Source organism: Siphateles boraxobius, unplaced genomic scaffold, assembly GCF_051911475.1.
Source record: "Siphateles boraxobius isolate OS27281-9 unplaced genomic scaffold, OSU_SipBor_1 13, whole genome shotgun sequence".
Classification (NCBI taxonomy): Eukaryota; Metazoa; Chordata; class Actinopteri; order Cypriniformes; family Leuciscidae; genus Siphateles; species Siphateles boraxobius.
Genome location: NW_027508733.1, coordinates 7,200,668 through 7,214,211, shown reverse-complemented (window position 1 = coordinate 7,214,211; position 13,544 = coordinate 7,200,668). Strand labels below are relative to the sequence as shown.

Sequence of the window (13,544 nt, the reverse complement as noted above, 5' to 3'; positions counted from 1 at the left end):
ATGAAGCTATAAAATAACTACATGTGAGCTTAAATGTTCAATTCTCTCTATACATTTATCAGCTGTATAAAATAACTTCACAACTTTTACTTGCACTGATATACAGTAGCGAGACTTTTTCCTTTTAGTTGTCCTCTTTCATAGACAGCTGTTTTCTTCTTGCTGTGTAAATTTGTTTAAATTCTTCCTATTTTAATACTTTTATTTAATAAGTGAATTTCGCTGCTTCTCTCGCGAGAAATTTATCTCAGTTTCACTCTTTCTCAACATGTGATTGGCTGTTCGCTACTGATGTCACACTTAAACTCCTAAACTCAGGATCAAAGCCTGAGTTGACAGAGAAAGTTGATGATCAGCATCATGGTACCAACAAAGCCTGGTTGGATTGGTTTGGTTTTGTCAAGTCAAAACTAATCCTGTAACCCTGAGTTTGTTCAACTACCATCATGGTACAGGCCCCTGGTCTCCCTGAATAACCAAACTTAAGTGCTCAATCTCCTTTAAAAGCAAACAGACCAGCTACTGCGCAGTATAGGCCTAAAACCAGGAAGCAAGCTCATGCTGGTGTAAGATGTTTATCAGTATGGACAACAAGTCCAATATATTCACCTAGAATCATGACTGGTCGGAAAGGCATTGATATCTTACTTTTTAATCATTATGAGTTGACTACTATGCACATGTTTGCCCCAACTTAAGAAATAGTATTAATACGGAAGAGGATTAGGGCCAAGCTATAATAATTAATAATAATTATAGTATATAGAGATTGTAGTCAATATAATTAATTATAATTATAATTCATTATTCTCATTATATTAGTCATTATAATTATAAGAAAAAAAACATCTCAAGATTAAAATAATTATAAATGCGAAATTAAACTTGTTACATTTTTAGAAAAAAAGTCGAAATACAATGTTGGGAAAAAACTAATTAAAATTCGAGAATAAAGTCGTGTTTCGAGAAAAAAAATTGTTACATTTCGAGGAAAAAACTTGAAATACTATGTTGAGAAATAACTCATTAAATTTCGAGAATAAAGCCGTTGTTTTGAGAAAAACCTCAACATAAAATGTAATTCTTAAAATGTTTTAGTTTTATTAACATTTTATTTCTACCTTTTCTAGAAATTTAAGGAATTTTTTCTTAAAACAAGTTTATTCTCAAATTATAATGAGTTTATCAACATTTTATTAAGAATTTTTTTTAAATTTCGCATTATGATAACTTAAATCTCTTTTATTATTGCTTGGTCCTAATCCTCTTCTGTTATAGTAATAGTTCTGTATGAATTATTTTAATATTTACATGTAAAATGAGGCTGTAAAAATCTAAAAAAAAAATTTACCACGGATATCTTTATGATTTAAGATCTTCTGTCATTGGCTTATTATCAAACACATTGCTGTGTTGTTGAAATCCTTGTCAAATGCATACACAGACACACACATATAAGTAATTATTGTTAATCTGTGTCTTTAGGTGTGGTTGGTGACGCCTCTGGTTTGACCTTGCTATCAGTGATGGAGGGAAGATCAGTCTCTCTAAACACTGGTGTTACCAAACAACAACGTGACAAGATACTGTGGTATTTCAACGACACTCTCATAGCTCTGATCAATGGAGAGTCCAGTACTAGTTGTCTGTATGATGGAGAAGACGGGAGATTCAGAGACAGAGTGGTGGTGGACTATTCGACTGGATCTCTGAACATCACAGACATCACAACTGAACATGCTGGACGTTATGAAGCAAATTTCATCCAAAGCAAGAGCTCAGGAACCAGCCAAAGCTTGAACAGAAACAGCAAGTGTGACAGCACAAAGATCACCAGAAAAATGAGCAACATTGGAGACACCATAAAAACATTCATCGTTTCCGTCAGCAGCAGTGAGTCATTTAATCATCTTGCCTGCAGCATTTTTGACTTTGTGATTGTTTGAATGTCTAAACCGTCACATTCAGACCAGTTTATCCTCTTTCCTTGTATAAAACCTGTTTCAGAGCAGATTTCCTGCATCATGTCTGTTTTGGCAAGATTAGACTGACACTGTTCAGTCCTTTTCTGTAGACATACCTTATGAATAATTCAACATTATGATGATATTAAAAATTATAACTGATTATATCTGACTGCCTATATATATCAAACTTTAAAAAAAAAAATTATCTTGTATTTTCCAGCTTCTCTGTCTGCTCCTGACAAAACCAATGACGAATCGTACGAGACGGAGAAGGGGCGGGAGTCTGACAGGAGTATGTTTCTTCTCCCTTCTTTTTTACAGTCATGTGAAATAGTGTGTGTGTTTGTGCTGAAATGCTGCGTTCGGTCTTCTGTGCACTTTGTTCTCGTCTGTCTAAAGGACATTGTTCTAGAAGTTTTTTTGCAAACCTAAGCCATGCTGCTGTGTTCTTTCTCCTGGCAACTGTTCCAAACATGCCATACTTGTCCCATCTTGTTCTAATTGTACTGCCATGAACTATCATTTCACATGCTAACTGAGGCCTGTAGAGTCTGAGGTGTGTAGCTCTTGGGTGTTTTGGCAATGGCCCTGCAACACTTCATAGATTAATGACAGCAACAATTATTTGTCTATGGCTACGTTCAGACTGCAGGTAAATGTGGCCCAAAATCCCAAATTCAAGTTGTTGTTTTTTTGCTCATGTGACACTTTTTTTTCCCCAAAGTGATGTGAACAGTACAAATCACATGGAATATGATCTTTTCATTTGCCATTCGGGCCACTTCCATATGTGATCCTAATTCAGATGCAGGTCAGATGTTTTGCTATGCGACCTCAGTCTGAACAGTCATATGGGAATTCATGTGACTTTTAAGTCACATTTCAAATGTCACAGATCAACATTCATCACATTTCTGTGCAAATGTGAGTCACTTGAAATATTTTACATACCTGAAGTCATCAAGATGGTTTTACATAAACGCATAATCGCTTACTTTAGTGTCCTCTGTGTTTCTGTATGACAGCGTGTTGCTTGACGTCTTTTTATCGTTCTTTTGCGCATGAGTGTCAGATCAGGACCATGATCTGTTCACACTGGAATCTGATATCCACATTTAAAACAACAATTTAAACATCTATAATCTGAGTAATAAATCGGAATTGAGCACTAAGGCTCGCAGTGTGAAAGCAGCTTATGATCATTGCTGGTGTCTTAACACACACCTGAAGGCTCCAGACCAGCAAACTGAGAGAACTTCTGCTATTATAGAGGTGATCACACTTGCTGATGATCAATTCATCAAAGGCATTTGATTAGCAGCGCTAAGACTGCTACTAACCCTCTTCATTCCTATGTTAACAGTAAGGGTGTCCTTAGTTTTTCACACATGGCTTCTCCATTTTGTCCAGAAGATTTTTTGTCCCAATACATAAAACCATGGAGTTTAACGAGGGTTTAATTTATTTTTTCACATGACTGGATATCCATTTACTGTATCAGATTCACTCACACTAATGACTGTCTGTGTTTATCTGTTCCAGGTTCAGTTCTGATGCCAGTTTCTGTAGCAGTAATGGGTGCTGTTACTGTTCTGATGTCTGTAGCTGTTGGTGTGGTTTACTATCGCCGCAGGAGCTCCACAAATGGCAAGTACCACATTCAGACACTATAGTAAGAGGAAAACAACATCATTATTATCCAAAAGTAGCATTTAATTGTGTGTGTTTTCTTCTTGCAGCAAAAGCTGAGAAAAACAAGCTTGAGCAACTGTTGAAAGTCTAATTATGAGGTAAGATACTAAACTACTGCAGTTGAACATTTTCATAAAAATACAGTATGGTGCCAATGTCTTAGGTATGTTACAACCTTGTCAAAAATTGTTTAAGTTAAATGTTAAAATGTTTTTCTGTGATGTGCCATCTGTAAATATAATCTCTAAATATTCTTAGTCCCACAAATTGTAATAATCAAGTGATATTTTTTTAATTCACAAAAAATGTGAAAACATCATCCAGTTAGTCTGTGATTACATGAAGAGACTGTATCTGTATATTAACTATTTTTATAATTCCACTGATAGAATAGAATTTATATGGAAGCTTATGTGTAGCAATATTCAATTTGAAATGCAATATGCAAAATGATAATGCAATATGTAAAATGACAATGCAATATGTAAAATGGCAATGCATTTCTGTATTTAATTTTACATTTTCCATTACATTTGTGCAACGTTTGGTGCAAAATGAAAATGATAATTCAATTATATAATTTACATTTGCCATTTCATACATATGTTTTAATATGTAAATTGAATACATATTTTAACGCTTTATAAGTTGCAAAATTAAAATGAAAATGTATTAAAGAAATTATTAGATCTGTTTAAAATGTTCAAGCAAAAACTGTAGCAAAATGATCATTTAAATGTAATTTTTCTTAATTGCATTTACACTCACAGTTTAGACACTTGCGATTGCGTTTTCATTAAATGTCCCGCAATGAATGTAGCAAAATTCAATGTGCAAATTGAAAATGCATTCCGAGCCGCTCACGCCCCTGCCCCGCCCCCTCCCTCCCGCTCTCTCCCTCCTGCTCTTGTCAATCACTGCGTGAAGTTGGCCCCGCCCACACCCAATGCAAAACAGGCTCAATCGTTTTTACTTTTTTTGTGCTGTTACTTTGCTTTATTGTTTGTGCTGCTTCGATTTTTTTAGATATTTTTTTAGATATTTAAAGAATATGTATAGGTCATTCTGAGGTCACCCAGCCCCCCACATGCTCCAATTATTAAATAGTCTCGTTCGTTTGTGCCGGTTAACGTTTTGTTTGTGCAGCTTCCGTTTTTAAAATATTAGACCAATTAGACAATGGCATCAAAACCCGTCAGATTCCGTGATGACCCTATATATTTATAAATATCTGATCAATATACTTTATAAAATAGAAAAGGGAGATGGTTAAACATCAAATGAGTCACTTTATTGAAGATTACATTCAGATTATGGTGAAATAAAGAGCGGCCACATTTTTCGGTATGAATATGACCCGTCAGATTCCGCGACACATAGCTAGTATAGCCTATTTATCAATATATCTAATCAATATGCTTAATAAAATATTAATGGGAGATGGTCATACATCACATGAGTCACGTTATTGAACATTACAGTCAGTTATGAAGAAATAAAGAGTGGTCAAATTTTTTGGTAGCTATGAATTTGACCCATCATATTCTGTGATCTCAGAGTATAAGGCCAATGCATTTGTGAAAAAACCTGTAGGATCTCCAACATTATTGGGTAATTATAGTTAATAGTAATAAGAATAAAGTTAAGCATATGTAGCGTGACTCGACTACGCCACCCTGTTTATCAGGGAAATATTAATCCTAAAGATTTAATGTTTTACACAAAAGACAAACAGGAACGTGATTGTCAAAGGAGGCCAGAGACGTGGATACTAAATATACAAAAGTTTTATTTTAATACTCACAACCATTTAAAACAAGGACATTAAGAAAGAACTGGTTCATCAGCATTCACCACAAAAGAGACCAAAAGGAGGCCGAGGCTTAACGGCAGATGCACAAATCTCAGTGCGCACAAGCTTCTATATCACTCTCAACCCCCGTGCACAAGCATCAACACACACTGCAATCCAGTCCAGCACAGCACTCTGTGACGAGCCCACCACCGCACGTAAGGCCTACTAATGGCCTGCCCTGAAGCCTCGGCTCCTGTAACGAGAGTAAAAATTACTACGGGTCTCAACTCACAAGACACTTACTCCAAACATGCACACATAATAAACATTTAGACAAGTAAACAAAAACATTTACAACAAAATGAGAATCAAGGTTTGATGTCACCACTGGGTTTCTATTAACCTCCCCGACCTTCTACCAGCACATTTGAGGGAAATCAGACTGCAAAACACAACACAATTCTGCAAAAACACTGACAATGCAAAACAATCAGAACACTCCACATGAAAAATGAAACCAATGACAAATGAAGATACACAGAAAAATAAAAATAACAAACAAACACACAACTTGAAAGACTAGTTAGTAAAAAAACGCCCAGCAATCACAGTGACACGCACTGAAAGACAAGCGTCCCACAAAACACGTAGGCTGTGCACACACACGTTGGGAAGAGTTATTATTATAAATAATCTGAAGGTACAAGCAGCAGCGTCACACAGCGTTGCCCACCAGGCGCGCAGAACATCTATTACTCCTAAAATACAAACATAAACGTATTTGCAATATATAACAGAATGGGCGCTGCACAAAATGGACGTTTCACGTACCTTTAATTCAGAAACTGACGCCCATCCACGCCACACCGAACAAACACGGGAATGCGAGAGGAACATGCAAAGGGAGAGCAGCCGCCGCCCGGAGCCCAAACAGCGAGCTATCCCCACCGCTATAACCCACACAGTTACTACACCACATCACACATCGGGGCGCTAACTAATTAGCCTACGCACACATACGTTACCTCAAAGCATCAGGCGACATGGGACTGCAAGAGAGGCATGAACGGGAGAGCCGGGGCCGCCAACAGCCGCGAATTATCCTGAAGCTATGAACGACACAATCGTTTATACAAGCTTCCGTATCTGTGTTCACTAATGAGCCAAATAGCACCTACCTCAAAGGCGGAAACAGCAACGAAAACAGAAGGGGCGGTCCCCGAGCAATGACGCGACTCAGATGGCAAGCACACGCAAGAGGTGCCTACAATTCCTTTTTATACTGTCCCTCCTGTTTGTGATTGGACCCTCACTACCACCGGCACATCAGTTTAATTATAGAGCCACAATAAGTCCCACTACAATCTACCCCCCACACTCGGATCGTCGCCCCGACGGTCCCAAAACCAAATCAAACCACTTAATCCCATGGCCTAAAAATGCCTGTTATACCCTGTATTTGCTGAAGAGAGGCCCCACCCGTCTCTCCCACCGAACGGGGAAGATGATGTCGATTTGGATGGAGCCCCGCAGTTACACGTCTCGTTCTACGCAAGACAACCTCATCAGCCCCAGGCAGGCCCTCAGGCTGGGGTCCCTGCGTACTGGCCATACTTCCTTCTGGACCCAGTTGTCCTGGCTCCATCATAGGAACTGGTCCCACAGGATCTATCCACTCCTGCTGGCCCAGCTCCATTTCAGGTACCAGCCCTCCCGGTTCTAGTTCAACAGCGAGTCGGTCCTGCTCCTGTACCACAGCCAGCAGATCCCCCTCATCCTCGTCTTCACCCACCGAGGATGTGTCCACAACTGGGTCATGGAAGGGACTACAACGGTCCATAGCCCCAGTGTCCTTACAGACTCGACTCTTTACCAGTGAACGGTGCACATTCCTGGTCTTGGTAAGGTCATCTACAGGCGCAATTGTGTATACTACACCACCCTCCTTAGGTGCCCTCGTCACTTGATAAACCACTGGGCTCCACAGGTCCTGGATTTTGTGACGGCCCCTTACCCCATAATCCCGGAGGTACACCAGCTGACCCTCCACCAGTGGTTCATCTCTGACATGCTGATCGTGATGGGCCTTGCGCCTGTCGGCCATCACCTGCAACCGTTCACGTGCACCTGCAAAGGCTACCTGTAGCCTGGTTTGATGCTCCAAAACCCAGTCATGCACACTACCCTCTCTTGGTTGTGGCTCTCTCCCCAACAAAAAATCCACGGGCAATCGCGGCTCCTGACCGAACATCAAGAAGTGTGGCGATTCCCCTGTGGACTGATGAGGAGTGCTATTATAGCTGAACACTACCTGGGGAAGACAAGCTACCCAATCACGTTTCCTGGACACTGGCAGTGTGCGCAACAGATTGTGTAACGTGCGATTGAAGCGTTCACACTGGCCGTTGCCAGCCGGGTGATAGGGGGTCGTACGAGACTTCTCCACACCATAGAGGTTACATAGCTGACGGATTAGCAGGGACTCAAAATTTCGACCCTGGTCAGAATGGACACGGCCCGGAACGCCAAATCTATAAAACCATTCTGTCACCAGTGCTTGGGCCACCGTTTCGGCTCGCTGATCCCTTGTTGGAACAGCCAGGGTATATTTACTAAACACGTCAGTCATTACCAAGACGCTTTCAATGCCAGAGTGTGTGGGCTCCAAAACGGTGAAGTCCACAGCGAGGATGTCGTTTGGCCTAGATGACAATAACCTCCCCATAAATCCCTGAGCAAGTGGCTGGGTGTCCTTGGCTGACTGGCACCGGTCACACTCCTGACACCAGCTTGCCACCTCAGCGGACAATCCCGGCCAATAGCACCTCTGTCTCACTAGCTCAAGTGTGCGCTCTCTGCCCTGATGTCCATGCTGCTGATGCAACTGTCTCAAAACCTCTGGCTTCAAGACCGCGGGCAATACCAGTTGCAACATCTCTTCCTTACCCTCAGGGCAGTAAACCCTTCGATAAAGCGTACCGTCTTGCTCAACCAGACGGTCCCACTGACGAAGCAACGTTAGGGCTGCCTTAGTCAGCCGGCGTCGTTCATCAGGGCTCGGGCGAGTACCACGTCTCCAGAATCGCAACACCTCCTGGATAACCGAGTCAGCTTCTTGCAGCGAACCCAACTCACCAGCTGAGTAACCAGGAAGCGTAGAGACCACGCATTGGGTCACTACTTCAGCGGACTCCAACCCGACCAATGACCGCAATGACTCAGGAATTGCAGAGCCTGGGACCAACCCGTCTAACACACCAGGATCCAAAGGGTCCCGCCGTGAAAGTGCATCTGCATTTTTGTTACTCTTACCTGAGCGGTACTTAATGTCAAAATCAAAGGCCGCCAGTTGGGAGGCCCAACGCTGCTCAGTGGCACCAAGCTTTGCGGAGGTCAGGTGGCTAAGGGGGTTGTTATCTGTAAATACCACAACCTTACTACCCAACAAGTACTCGCGGAATTTTTCTGTCATGGCCCACTTGAGTGCAACAAACTCCAGCTTCATAGAGCTATAATTGGACATGTTGCGCTCAGTGGGGCGTAGACTACGACTGGCATATGCCACTGGTCTTACCTTACCTTCATATTCTTGGGAGAGAACTGCCCCCAAACCTTGGTAGCTGGCGTCCACCTCCAAGATGAAGGGTTTAGAGAAATCCGCATACGCAAGAACTGGAGTGGTAGTAAGCTTCTCTTTCAACCCCTCAAAGCTCACCTGACATCTTTCACTCCAGGCATTCTCAAAGTTCCTTCCTGTCTGTTTACCCTTTACACCGGCAAACTCCCCTACCAGCTTATGCAGAGGGGCAGCCACCTTGGCAAACCCCTCTACAAACCGGCGGTAGTAGCTGGAGAACCCCAGGAAGGACCGTAACTCTGTGACACTAGATGGACGAGGCCACTGGGCCACAGCCTCGATCTTACTTGGGTCGGTGGCTACTCCCCTGGACGAAATGACGTGACCCAAATATCTCACCTCCTGCTGGAGAAAAGCACACTTATCCAGCCTAGCCTTTAAACCTTCCCGCTCCAACCGGTCCAGAACTAGCTCCAACCTCTCCAAATGCTGAGCAATAGAGGTGGAGAACACCACGATATCGTCCAGATATAAAAGTAATGACTGGCACTGCTGGTCCCCGAATATCCTCTCCATAAGTCGCTGGAAGGTAGAGGGAGCATTGCACAAACCGAACGGCATTCGGTTCCATTCGAACAACCCAAACGGTGTGCAAAAAGCGGTCTTAGGCTTGTCCCCCTCTGTGACCGGGACCTGGTTGTACCCACTAGCTAAATCCATGGTAGAGAACCAACAGGCCCCTGTCAACGCATCCAGCGACTCCTCAATACGGGGTAAGGGAAAGGCGTCTCGTCTAGTCTTGGCGTTTAACTGACGGTAGTCCACGCACAGGCGAAGACCACCGTCCTTCTTTTTAACTAACACAATTGGGGAGGCATACGGGCTACAACTCTCCCTGATTACCTGAGACTCCAACAGCTGATTAATGTGGGCCCTAACAACCTCGTACTCAGAAGGAGGAACACGGCGATGTCGCTGCCGTACGGGAATGTCATCTAGCACTGGGATATCGTGCGAGATGAGACTGGTGCACCCCAAATCACCATCATGTTCAGAAAACACCGTCTGATACTTACCAAGCAAGGTCCTGACCCTTTCTTGTTCTAACTCTGGCAATGCAGATAAGTTCAGCGCGGCAATCTGCTCTGAAACAGTGGAACTGGCTACGTGAGTACCCTGGGAATAGGCACTAGCCGTACTAGGTCTAACTTCAGTAATGCCCGTAGGCAAACTAACAACATGCACTCTAGCGAGGGTACCCAGTACTCGACGGCGAAAAAGCAGGACATCAGAAGTGCCTATATTGACCACTGGCACATACACGGAGCCTCCAATCACTCGCACCAAAGCGGGGGAGGCTAACAACCCCTCAGGTAACCCTGACTCAGAGGGCTCAAACAGCACTGTACTACCTGCCAGCTGTTCTGCACAAGTTGCTGCAACAAACTTAATGGTACCGCCTGTGACGCGACATGCCCGAGGACCGCGCACCCTCACCCTAGTCGTATCAACGGATGATTGCTCACTACCTTGGTGGCAGTGTTGCAAGGCTTGGAAAACTGAAAGTGGCGCACAAGAAACTGGGGGAAAATTAAACAAAGCAGGGCCATGGTGTCCAAAGAGCTCCCGGTAGCATCGCCCGAGTACATTCATCCCCAACACACCAGGGACTCGAGAGCGCAGGCCACCAGGAGGATCCCTGACCACCAGCACCCCACATCGTGTCACCATCCTTCCACAGAGCTCAACGTCCAACTCCATATAACCAATATATGGGATGGAAAGACCATTGGCGGCCCTCAACTGCAACCATGAACATGACCTCAATTGCTCTTGACCCCGTGACTCAAAATGCTGAACAAAGCAACTTTCCGTAATGGTTGACACCATTGAACCCGTATCGATTAAACAAGGGACTGACACACCACCAATTGAAACATCCAAATGTGGACAGGGGGACATTGAATTTGAACTAGAATTAAACTTCTTACCGTCGGAGTCTGCCTTTTCCCCAACCGAGCTGTGACTCTTCAGCACGGCGGGAATTAGTTTTCCGACGCATCAGATCGCGACTGCCTACCCTCCCCAACTGCTGGATCAACGTGAGGACGCACCGGCAACCGGGACATGACACGTTCCTCCCCACATTCCCGTGCAAAGTGGCCTGGTTTTTGACACCGCCTACAGATAACGACCCCACCCCGAAAAGGCTGGGTACGAGAATGGGGGCCCTGTAACCGGGCAAAACTCTGTGTGAGCTGATTTAACTGCTCCTGTTGTAACTTTAGCATTTCTCTCAGCTCTCGCATTTCAGAGTTTTTAGGCAAGCTACCACCTCCCTGTACTTCGTACTGAAAGCCATGTGCCGCAGGAACGGAAAGACTTCGACCCCTTGCTCCACCCGGCATTCCCTCCCTCTCCCATCGGATGGCTTCGCTCCGCACATCTAAGAGTGTAGAATGGGGCTGGCGGCGAACTAATTGTTTTAGTTCACGGCGAAGGGAAACGTCACAAACATATTCTACAAATTGATCCCTCAATAAAACCTCCGCATTTGACATGGCAGTAGGGGACTTCTGTTTGACTTTCTCTAGGAGACCCATCAGGGCCAGGGAGAATTCCAACAAAGTCTCCCCATCCCGCTGTCTCCTAGAGAAAAAGGCTTCCTGTAGGGCAACATAAGACTGGGAGCAACCATACAGCTCTTGCAAAATTGAATAAATTTTCTCTGGGTCTCCGCGCTCAGCAGTAGGGCGATGCCGAATTTCCTCACGTGCCTCTCCTGTTAAATGATTAAATAGAAAAAACGCTTGATCAGCCACCGACAGATGACGTGTTCTTATACAGGCTTTCGCCTCCTCTATCCAATCATTTATGCCAATACCCGGCCTACCATCAAATATTGGACATTTTCGATCCCTTGGGATAAACACGAGCCGCTCAGTTAATGCAGCACTACCACTCCCTGATTGATCAGCAGGGGGCACAGAAGATTCTCTAGAGGGGCCGGCTATTGGACTCGAAGGAGCAGCTCGGCTCTGGTCTTGACGCAATTTCTCATTATCTGCCCTCAGCTGAGCAACAAGATCCCTCAATTCCCGCATTTCCTCCTCCATTTTAAATTTTTTTTTTTTTTTTTAATTTTTTTTTTTTAAATAAAACTTACCAGAGCAACCTCTGTAAGCAAATGGCACCGATATGGAGAACAGCGGTTGGAATGCTCCAAATCCCCTGAAATGACGCTGCTGCTTTGTCTCCAACACTATACTTGAAAAATACGGAAAGAAAAAAAACAACCAAACACTAATACATTCATACAATGTACACAGTCAACAATTACCCAGATAACAATCAGCATCCACGTCTCAGCCCCACAAAGAAATTCTACTACCCTGCCGACTACGCCAGAATGTAGCGTGACTCGACTACGCCACCCTGTTTATCAGGGAAATATTAATCCTAAAGATTTAATGTTTTACACAAAAGACAAACAGGAACGTGATTGTCAAAGGAGGCCAGAGACGTGGATACTAAATATACAAAAGTTTTATTTTAATACTCACAACCATTTAAAACAAGGACATTAAGAAAGAACTGGTTCATCAGCATTCACCACAAAAGAGACCAAAAGGAGGCCGAGGCTTAACGGCAGATGCACAAATCTCAGTGCGCACAAGCTTCTATATCACTCTCAACCCCCGTGCACAAGCATCAACACACACTGCAATCCAGTCCAGCACAGCACTCTGTGACGAGCCCACCACCGCACGTAAGGCCTACTAATGGCCTGCCCTGAAGCCTCGGCTCCTGTAACGAGAGTAAAAATTACTACGGGTCTCAACTCACAAGACACTTACTCCAAACATGCACACATAATAAACATTTAGACAAGTAAACAAAAACATTTACAACAAAATGAGAATCAAGGTTTGATGTCACCACTGGGTTTCTATTAACCTCCCCGACCTTCTACCAGCACATTTGAGGGAAATCAGACTGCAAAACACAACACAATTCTGCAAAAACACTGACAATGCAAAACAATCAGAACACTCCACATGAAAAATGAAACCAATGACAAATGAAGATACACAGAAAAATAAAAATAACAAACAAACACACAACTTGAAAGACTAGTTAGTAAAAAAACGCCCAGCAATCACAGTGACACGCACTGAAAGACAAGCGTCCCACAAAACACGTAGGCTGTGCACACACACGTTGGGAAGAGTTATTATTATAAATAATCTGAAGGTACAAGCAGCAGCGTCACACAGCGTTGCCCACCAGGCGCGCAGAACATCTATTACTCCTAAAATACAAACATAAACGTATATGCAATATATAACAGAATGGGCGCTGCACAAAATGGACGTTTCACGTACCTTTAATTCAGAAACTGACGCCCATCCACGCCACACCGAACAAACACGGGAATGCGAGAGGAACATGCAAAGGGAGAGCAGCCGCCGCCCGGAGCCCACACAGCGAGCTATCCCCACCGCTATAACCC

At 43.6% G+C, this 13,544-nt stretch overlaps 1 protein-coding gene and 1 long non-coding RNA gene across 2 annotated transcripts in view; one reads left to right on the top strand and one right to left on the bottom strand.

The window, feature by feature from the left end:
• Positions 1-13,544, bottom strand: part of LOC143735396 (uncharacterized) — a 271,580-nt gene that overhangs the window by 70,352 nt on the left and 187,684 nt on the right. The window lies entirely within an intron of this gene.
• Positions 1-13,544, top strand: part of LOC143734673 (uncharacterized) — a 35,905-nt gene that overhangs the window by 1,350 nt on the left and 21,011 nt on the right. Inside the window, exons 2-5 of the mRNA XM_077225229.1 lie at positions 1,486-1,893; positions 2,188-2,259; positions 3,510-3,614; positions 3,707-3,757. The gene's annotated coding sequence lies outside the window, so the exon portion shown is untranslated. The remainder of the gene's footprint in view (positions 1-1,485; positions 1,894-2,187; positions 2,260-3,509; positions 3,615-3,706; positions 3,758-13,544) is intronic.